At 43.6% G+C, this 8,070-nt stretch overlaps 1 pseudogene; it reads right to left on the minus strand.

Annotated features, from left to right (window-relative positions):
• Window positions 1–8,070, minus strand: part of LOC112070318 (thrombospondin-2-like) — a 51,864-nt pseudogene that overhangs the window by 12,277 nt on the left and 31,517 nt on the right.

Raw genomic sequence — 8,070 nt, forward strand, 5'->3', positions numbered from 1 at the left:
GAAAAACCATTAGTAAAGATCTGACGCCGTCATGGGATTAAATCCTGGCAGCGCACGCAATGGTCCCCTTGCTAAGCCAGTGCATGTCCAGGTGTGTGCCTGCTGAAAGTTGCCGAATGACCATCTGGAATGATCCAAGGATGAATGGGAGAAGTCAAATGTGGTCTGAATGAGGACAAAAATAGCGCTTTTTTGGGTCTAAACTCCACTCGCGTGTTTGAGAAAAGAAGAAGTACATGAGTACAACCCCGAAGACACCATCCAACCGTGAAGCAATGAGGTGAAAACATCAATCTTTGGGGAATGCCTTTTCTGCAAAGGGGACAGGGACGACTGCACCGTATTGAGGGGAGGATGCGGGGCCATGTATCCGCGAGATGTGGTCAACTAACCTCCTTCCTCAGTAAGAGCATTGAAGATGTAGTGGCTGGGTCTTTCCAGCCTGAAACGACATGAAACACACATGTCATGGCAACTTAATGAGTCTCGTCTAAGAAGTCCCTGACACACGTTCCTGGCGTGGCTATGCCTATCTCGCAGACCTGACCGAATAGAGACAATTTTGAGGGAGGCTGAAAAGCCGTATTGCTCAGGCGACTCAGCCCACGAGATACCTGAAGGATCTGGAGATAGATCTGTAGGACGAGGAGTGGGGCAAAGATCCTGCATAGCAATTGTGTGTTGCAAAACCTAGTCCCAGAACTACAGGAAACGTATGATCTCGCTTGTATATGAGAATCAAGGTGTTCTCGTACAAGAGTTAGTAGTTCTGGCTTTGTGTCTGATTAGTGCAAATTACTTTTATTTATGCAATAAAATGCAAATTAATTACTTAAAAATCATACTGATGTGATTTTCCTGGATTTTGTTTTTAGAGTGTCCGTTCTCTGGTTGAATGTGTAGCCTTATGATAAAATAACCAGACCTCTAAATGCTTCGTGTGAGTAAGTTAGGCAAAACCTGCAAAATGGCAGTGTATCAAATACTTGTTCTCCCCCTGTAAATGCCATACGCTTGCAATACGTGTTTTCCTCTTACATCAGTGGTCCAATTGTATCTTTGTTGGGCGCAACTACAGTTGTTCTCTATCGTCAGGGATATCCATCATTGTCATCGCGAAGTATCAAGCGTCCCTTTGGCGTCCTTATGTGGTTGCCTGGTTGGAGTTGGCCGACATTTAAGAGTTTGCAGGTTGTTCTGGTGACCGATTTCATCAATGTCCTGGTTGTTTACACTGGTCTCCTACAAGGTCATTGTCGCTGTGTCAGCCTTTAGAGAGGAGAGCAAGGTTACAGGTCATTGTCTGTGTCAGCCTGTTAGAGAGGAGGAGGAGGGTTACAGGTCATTGTCTGTGTCAGCCTGTTAGAGAGGAGAGGGTTAAGGTCATTGTCTGTGTCAGCCTTTAGAGAGGAGGGTTCAGGTCATTGTCTGTGTCAGCCGTGTTAGAGAGAGGAGGGGTTTATCAGGTCATTGTCTGTGTCAGCTGTTAGAGAGGAGAGGGACAGGTGTTGTCTGCGTTCACCTGTGAGAGAGGGGGTTACAGGATTGTCGTGTGCAGCTGTTTAGAGAGAGAGGGGAGGGTTAAGGTCTTGTCTGTGTCAGCTGTTAGAGAGGAGGGTTGACATGGTTTTGTCTGTGTCGCCTGTTAGAGAGGAGAGGTTTACAGGTCATTGTCTGTGTCAGCCTGTTAGAGAGGAAGGGGAGGGTTACAGGTCATTGTCTGTGTAGCTTTATTAGAGAGGAGAGGGGGGTTTACAGGTCATTGTTCTGTGTCACGCTGTTAGAGAGGAGAGGGTTACAGGTCATTGTCTGTGTCAGCCTGTTAGAGAGAAGAGAGGAGGGTTACAGGTCATGTGTTGTAAGCCTGTTAGAGAGAGAGGGGAGGGTTACAGGTCTTTGTCTGTGTCAGCCTGTTAGAGAGAGAGGGGAGGTTTACAGCGATTGTCTGTGTCAGCCTTGTTAGAGAGGGAGAGGGGGTTCAGGTCATGTCTGTTGTCAAGCCTTAGAGAGGAGAGGGGAGGTTACAGGTCATTGTCTGTGTCAGCCTGTTAGAGAGGAGAGGGGAGGGTGTAAGGTTCATGTCGTGTCAGCCTGTTAGAGAGGAGAGAAGGAGGGTTACAGGTGATTGTCTGTGTCAGCCTGTTAGAGAGGGAGAAGGGGAGGGTTACAGGTCATTGCTTGTGTGTCAGCCTGTTAGAAGAAGTGAGAGAAGCAGGTTCAGGTATTGTCTGTGTCAGCTTTTAGAGAGGAAGGGGGGGTTACAGGTCAATTGTTCTGTGTCAGCCTGTTAAAGAGGAGAGAGGAGGGTTACAGGTCATTGTCTGTGTCAGCCTGTTAGAGGAGAGAGGGTTACAGGTCATTGTCTGTGTAGCCTGTTAGAGAGGAGAGGGGAGGGTTCAGGTCATTGTCTGTGTCAGCCTGTTAGAGAGGAGAGAGCAAGAGAGGAGGGTTACAGGTCATTGTCTGTGTCAGCCTGTTAGAGAGGAGAGGGGAGGGTTACAGGTCATTGTCTGTGTCAGCCTGTTAGAGAGGAGAGGGGAGGGTTACAGGTACCAGCTTGATTTTTCAGAACTTTTCTAAATGTTTTCCAGAATTCCCGTTTGGAAGATTCCTGGAATGAGGAATAAGGAGGGAGTGAATCCTCCAAATACAACTGGGATTTCTGGGAATATTGGTAATGTTTCTGGAAGTTAGCAACCCTAATAGCAATGGGGTAGCTTTTGTAATTACACAAGTAGTTTAATAGTGACTGTTCCTACCTGGTCAGGGTTGTGTAGTAGAGGACAGTTGTCACACTGGTCACCCACTCTATCCATGTCAGTGTCCTTTTGGTCATTGTTGTACACGTACGGACAGTTGTCTTGCTCATTTGGTATTTCTAAAGGGAAGGGGAAATGGATAATGAAATGGAAAATTTTAATATTGTGTGTGCAGGACTTATCTTGAGTCATAATCTTAGATATTTGCTTGCCTGTGCTTGCATGTGGCATATCACATTCCGTGCCATATAAGTAGCTAATGCTAATCAATCAGTTGATAGTTGAGGGTGGAAAGATGAATCGCAAATCTGCCAGCTAGTCATTCTGCATGATTTACTATCCCGCAATAATCGATTAAATATCTTCTTAGTACCCATTAACACTTTTTTAAAGTACTGTTAAAGGGTAACTTGGGGATTTTGGCAATGAGGCCCTTTATCTACCTCCCAGAGTCAGATGAACTTGTGGATACCATTTTTATGTCTTTGTTTCCAGTATGAAGGAAGTTAGAGGAAGTTTCACGAGCCAATGCTAACTAGCGTTAGCACAATGACTAGAATGCTAGCAGATACCAATAGACKKCCAGCCATTGCGCTAACACTAGTTAGCAATTGCACTAGCGCTAGTTAGCAAMTTCCTGCAAACCGCACGCAGACATAAAAATGGTGTCGACGAGTTCATCTGACTCTGGGGAAGGAGATAAACAATCCCTTTAAATAATACATTAGAGGCATATAAAAGTTACGAGTCTGACTCTGGGGAAGGAGATAAACGATCCCTTTAAATAATACATTAGTGAGGCGAGTATAAAAGTTCGGAATTTCTGACTCTGGGGAAGAATTAAACCGGAATCCCCCTTTAATAAAAATACATTAGAGGCAATATAAACGTTACGAGTCTGACTCTGGGGAAGGAAGATGAAACGACTCCCTTTAAATAATACATTATGAGAGGCTATTAAAAGTTAATAAGTAAATATATAAAGAGCCTTTCCCCTGACTATAATATAACAGTGTTGCATATTCTTTAGTAATTTGGTCAGAAATAACTAGTACCATCTCCATCAATGTCGACAGCACAGGCATCTCCTTCGCCGTTGTGGTCAGTGTCAATCTGGGCAGGGTTGTGTTCGTAGGGGCAGTTATCACAACGGTCACCCACATCATCTTTATCAAAGTCAAACTGTCTGGGGTTATACAGGAGAGGACAGTTGTCCTAAGGAGAGAGAGAGAGAGAGCATCAAAATGGGAATTATTAAAGTGTCTGTTGGTTGAAGAGGGCATTTGATTTCCTATTGAATTCATCTAAATACCCTGATGAAGGCATTTGCCGAAATGCGTTGGTTTTAACAATAAAACATTGACCTTTGAAACAAACTTCTATTGTCCTACCAAGAGTTACTGAATATCTTTTCATCTATTTAATACATTTGCCTTAAAGGTCCAACACAGCCATTTTTATCTCAATATTAAATCATTTCTGGGTAACAATCAAGTACCTAACTGTGATTGTTTTCAATTAAAATGGTTGAAAATGAACAAAAATAGCTTCTTAGCAAAGAGCAATTTCTCAAGCAATACTTTTGCTATGAGTGTCTGGGAGTGGTCTGAGTGAGAGGCCTAATTGGAGGAGYCTAATGGGAGGCATAAGTWGCTAGGTTTGAAACTATCTTTGTTATTGGTCTATTAGCTTATATCGCMAGGCAGGTCAAAACTCCACCCATGCAAAACAAGTTGAAATTTCAGGTAGTCTTTTCAAACAGCTCTTACACTAAAAGGGCATTATCATCATTTTCAGAATTTCACACTATTATTCCAACCTCATAGTGTGGAAATATATATAAAAACAAAGGACAATAACGTTTTGGACTTCACAGGGCCTTTAAAAAAGGTCTCCTACTCTCTCATCCACAATTGCATCATTGTCATCATCCTTGTCGCAAGCATCTCCCTGGCCGTCTTTGTCAAAGTCCTCTTGTCCAGAGTTAGGTAGGTTGGGGCAGTTATCCTGTTAAAGATTGATAAAGAAATGGAAACAGTTTTAGAAATAGCCACAGGAAGAACTATCAACGAGTGACATACTGTAAGATTGGAACAATTTGGAAAATCTGCAGGTCTGGTATTGAGGAGAAAAGTTTCCTGGACCTAGCCTAGTCCTAGACTAAAGTGCATGTTCAATGGAAAATCTCAATTGAAACTAATTTTTATTCCAGGACTAGTCCAGGAAGGTCTAGGTTTAATCAAGGACTATGGACTAGGCTTAATGTGGCCCAGGAAACATAATGTTAGGGTCTGTTACCTTCCTGCAATGATAGGTGGCGTTGGCACCACACACCAGGTTCTGATTGGGCCATCCGTCTAGGTCAGAGTCCTCTCCACAGATGAAGCCATCCCCGGCATAGCCTATCCTACACTCACACTTATACATGGGGTCACTGAAGTGGCTGAGGTAGATACACTCAGCTGAACGGTGACAGTTGTGGGTCTTGTCTTTGCAGGGGTTCTCTGGCTCGCAAACCTAGAGAGATAGAGATGGGATAGAGAGAAAGAAAGAGAACAGCATAAGAAGACACTTCAGCCGGGGTATATTGGCCATATACCACACCCCCTCTGACCTTATTGCTGAAATAAACCATTTTCTTTGGTCTAATTTGACATATTTTCATTTCCTAAGGAAGAGCATGGTAAAAGTGCAGTAAATCAGGTCTCGATCTCATCGTGAAGTGTGTTCTCAGATGTCAATTCCCTTTCCCCTTCCCTCAAATCAATTCGTACGATGTTAGCCTCGGATCAGAGCAGGCTCAGTTTTTAAAGGCCAGTGACAAAGTAGTGATTTACTAGGTATGTTATGCAACATTAGGGCAGAGCAGATCTGGGTTCAAATACTATTTGAGATCATTCAAATACTTTTGAGTGTATGTTTTTGCCTGTCTGGAGTGCAAGATGGGCAGGGTTTGTAGTTTTGTGACTATTCTATTGGTTCCATTGTGCCAGGTAAGCTCAATCAAGCCCTGATAGTATTTTAAATGATTTCAAATATTATTTGAACCCAGGTCTATTGAAAAATGAGCTATGTAACGAAATGATTCAACTTCCCAACAGTTATCACAGTTTTAAAGGAGAAACAATGTATGTATACCACAACAGATGTGGTGCCAGTAGTTAATGACCTAACAAAGCATCATTAAAACATCAGATATTTGTGGTTAGAGTAGAAACTGAGTGCTAACATATACACCATCAAATACACATACACATTACATTGTAAAGTTCCACACACTTTATAGCTCTCATAGCAACTAACTGCTTTATCTTGGCCAGGTCGCAGTTATAAATGAGAACTTGTTCTCAACTGGCCTAAACTCTGTCAGATGCCTGTCTGCTAACCATGCTAATCCCTGTCAGACGGCTGTCTGCTAACCATGCTAAAACCTGTCAGATGGCTGTCTGTCTAACCCATGCTAATCTGTCAGCATGGCTGTCATGTCTAACCCATGCTAAATCCCTGTCAGATGGCTGTCTGTCTAACCCATGCTAATCCCTGTCAGACGGCTGTCTGCTAACCATGCTAATCCTGTCAGATGGCTGTCTGTCCTCACCCATGCTAGATCCTGTTCAGATGGCTGCTCTGTCTAACCCATGCTAATACCTGTCAGACGGCTGTCTGTCTAACCCATGCTAATCCCTGTCAGATGGCTGTCTGTCTAACCATGCTAATCCCTGTCAGATGGCTGTCTGTCTAACCCATGCTAATCCTGTCCAGACTGGCTGTCTGTCTAACCGATTGCTAATACCTGTTAGACGGCTTCTGTCTCACCATGTTTTATTGTCGCCTGTAGACGGCTTGTCTGTCTGCCCAGTGTTTATTTTCCTGTCAGACGGCTGTCTGTCTAACCATGTTTTATTGTTCCTGTCAGACAGGCTGTCTGTCTAACCATTGTTTTATTGTTCCTGTAGACGGTTGTCTGTCTAACATGTTATTATTGTGTCCCTGTCAGATGGCTGTCTGTCTAACCATGTTTTTATTGTTTCGCGCGACCTTGTTGCACCGTTTGTCTGTCTCTGTTCTAAGCACCATGCTTTTATTGTTTCCTGTCAGATGGCTGTTGTCTAAATGTTTTTATTGTTCCTGTAGAATGGCTGTCTGTATAACCATGTTTTATTGTTCCTGTCAGAGGCTGTCTGTCTACATGTTTATTGTTCTGTCAGACTGGCTGTCTGATCTAACCAATGTATTTAGTTGTTCTCCTGTCACGATCGCGCTTGTCTGTCTAACCCATGTTAGTTATTGTCTTCTCTGTCAGATGGCTGTCTGTTGTCTACCATATGTTTTATTGTTCCCTCAGATGTGTCGCAATGTTTACTTTGCCGTGAGCTGTCTGTCCTAACCCATGTTTTATTGTTCCTGTAGGACGGCTGTCTGTCTAACCATGTTTTATGTTCCCTGTCAGACCGGACTGTCTTTAACCCATGCTTTGGGGAGTGGACAATGTAAAGCGGCTCAGACGGATCCTGGGAGTGTGGACCCTGCCCTTGGTTTCGTGGAACCGGTACCCACTTGAAGATTCACGAGGGTAATTTAGTTGTTAAAGGAGGTTTATACAAGTTGATCATTTACAACTAATGTTTACCCTAACCTTAACCTTAGCTTTAATCATAGCCTAAATGAATGTAAGATCACCAGGCTATGCCTACCTAACATTAGTCTCATCCTGAACTATTCATAGCTCCTTGACCTGTTACCCTTATGAATTCTGACCTGACGAAACTGAACTTCATTGATTTGCTAGTTTTTCCCCTTCTCAGTGTGACTGTGTCAGATGTCTGCTTTTAAAGCCCAGGTTGGAGCAATTGAGTGCGTCAACACAGACCAGGGTTCCACTGTCTTGGCCTGCCCACCCCCGCTGACAGAGGGAACACAGCCTTTCGGTGTGGGGGTGGGGCTGCCAGCAAGAACAATATTTCAGGTATTGTCTGTGCCACTGCTACATTCGGTTTTAGACCTAGTGTATTCTTTAAGGCAGCGTATTAGTTGTATGGGCTGGTTAGCTATTGTAAGAGGGTAGGGTGTCATATCGGTGGTGTTTAGCACGTATTAGATTAGGAGCTGTACAGTATTAGTAGAGGGAGGAGGTTGGCTTGGTTGTAATTTAAGTGGCTGACGTAATTTCAGTAGAGGTGGTAGGTTGTTGAGGCTTGGTTTACAGTATTAAGTAGAGGTGGTAGGAGGCTTGGTTTACTAGTATTTAGTAGAGGTTGGTAGGAGGTATTGGGCCTTGGTTTACAGGTATTTAGTAGAGGTGGTAGGAGGC

Source organism: Salvelinus sp. IW2-2015, unplaced genomic scaffold (assembly GCF_002910315.2).
Source record: "Salvelinus sp. IW2-2015 unplaced genomic scaffold, ASM291031v2 Un_scaffold1287, whole genome shotgun sequence".
NCBI classification, from domain to species: Eukaryota; Metazoa; Chordata; class Actinopteri; order Salmoniformes; family Salmonidae; genus Salvelinus; species Salvelinus sp. IW2-2015.